Source organism: Tupaia chinensis, unplaced genomic scaffold, assembly GCF_000334495.1.
Source record: "Tupaia chinensis unplaced genomic scaffold, TupChi_1.0 Scaffold000101_1, whole genome shotgun sequence".
Lineage (NCBI taxonomy): Eukaryota > Metazoa > Chordata > Mammalia > Scandentia > Tupaiidae > Tupaia > Tupaia belangeri.
This window is the reverse complement of record NW_006159565.1, coordinates 4518762-4521016: the sequence shown is the minus strand read 5'-3', so window position 1 is coordinate 4521016 and position 2255 is coordinate 4518762.

Sequence of the window (2255 nt, the reverse complement as noted above, 5' to 3'; positions counted from 1 at the left end):
GTTTATTTTGGATCTTCTTGGTGCTTCTTGGCACCACCAGTGTCTCTGGGTAGAGAAAGAGAGTCTTAGGCCCTTGGGGATAACAAGCTATTGTAGATCAAGAGCTTGTTATAAAGGTGTCACTTTCTCCCGTGCTGCCCAGTCACCTGGCTGTATACCAGTGGTGGAAAGAAGTCTTAGAACTCGTGGAGAAAGAGAGCACTTCTGTCTACTTATCTTTAGCAGGGCTTTCAATCAATCACCCTTGTCATGCTTTAGGGCTCACCAGGTATTGTCAGCAGTGCCCCCACATCACCTAGGGGAAGAAAGAGACTACCTGGACCTCTTTTAGTTGGTAAGTTGGGTTGCCTTTTGCTACTAACCGGTGAGGGTGTCATAAAGTTACTCTGCCACTGTGTTATTCCTCCAGTCCTAGGGTTCCTAACCAGCCTGCCTTGTTCTACCTTGCAGAGTCCTCCTTTGGTTGTCTCCTATGTTCCTTTCAGAAATTTTAGTTGAATTTAGTGAGGGAAAGACAGGGAGAAACAAGTCTATGCCATCTTACTTAGGTTGGTAGTTCTTTGACCTCATCCTTTTCAAACTCTGCATAGGATTTCATCAGAAACATTTGTTTATCTGTTGTATTTATATGTGTATACAATTTTATGTACATACATATATGCATAAGCTCACAGAGATAGAAATATGCACACAATTTATTTAGTCATTTCCATATTTCTGGACATTTGGCTTTACTTTTCTTCTCTAAATGTGTCTTGTTACGTAGATGAGGGATATTGGTAGGTTTTGTTTAATGTTTTTTTTCTTAAGGATTTTGCCACAAAGCACATGTGCTTGCTGGAGAGAGACAGAGAAGGGGAAAGTAAAATATCACCCCCTGGCGCGGGGGGGTGGGGGGGTGGTGGCCATTCCACAGTCCCTTCTCCTCCATTCTCCTCCTGGGATTTTAGGCATGTAAGCACACTTACTTGGTGTGAGTTTTCAAGCCACAAGTTCTGGACTTGAACCATGGTCAGTCATATGGAAATCCAGCACCTTAGCTACCATGCCACCTGCTGGCTTCCAGTTGGCTTTTTAAGAGTAGATACAGGTAAACGGAAGTTTTAGGTCAAAGATTGTACATATCTAAAGCTGGCATTTTTTCCTTGTTATATTTTAATGGAATGGCTTATAATCTTTAAACATTTAATATACTGCTTGTTGAAATAATTGGTAAATATCCTCATCTGTTCTGACTTATTAAGAGCTGAATTTTTTCCTACAATCCATGGTGTTTATTATGCTTTGGTATTTTTTTTTTTCCCATCATTAATCTGCTCATGTAGTAATTCACATAAATATTCTTACTTTTTTTGAATAAGTATTTCTTTTATCAGAGAGGAAAAGAAGGAGGGAGAAAGAAAGAAAAGGTAAGAGACAGAGAGAGGCATTCTTGACAGGAGGTCTCACTGCCCTGACTTTCCTGCCTCAGCTTCCAAATTGACTAGGATTACAGATGTGCACAAATATGACCGATCATGGTTCAAGTCCCTGCATATTCAAGTTCTCCTGGGAACTGAACTCATTCCTTCCATGTGGCTTCCAGCCTCCCAAGTAGTAGCACTACCCACACACTGTTACAGCTGGGTCTCATACACTGACACTTTATATAGAATTTTCTCCATCATGTTTATAAGTGAAATTGGCCTAAAACTTTTTTTCTTCCTATGCAACCATTTTCTGGTTTATGCATTAAGTTGTACTTGCTTTCTAAAATAAGTTGGGTAGATGCTCTGAAATGATGTGCTTAAAATGGGAAATATGTATTCTTAAAAGTTTAGAGGAATGCTTTTACCTTATTTGAAGGTAGATCTTTGTCTATTTTGAAAATTTCCTTCTATACATACTGATCTAGTCAGGTTTTCTAATTTTTCTCAGGCAATTTTTATAAATCAATTTTTCTAAATTTATCTATAACATTACTATCTATATTATAGCAATTTTTATATAAGTCTGGACATAGTATTCTTTTATTTAAAAAAACCCATGCTTATTAATTATGCTTTTTTCCATTTGTGTATGTGTCTTTATTTCTCTTCCAATAAGATTCATACTATTTTGTTAGTCTTTAAACTATAGATTTTAAATTTTCTTAACTATATTGCATTTTTGTTTGTATCTTATTATTTTTTTCTTTTATCTTTAGTAATTTTTTATGTCAATTCTCTGCTGTTCTTTTTCCAACCTTCTAGTTCTGATGAAGAAATCATATTTCA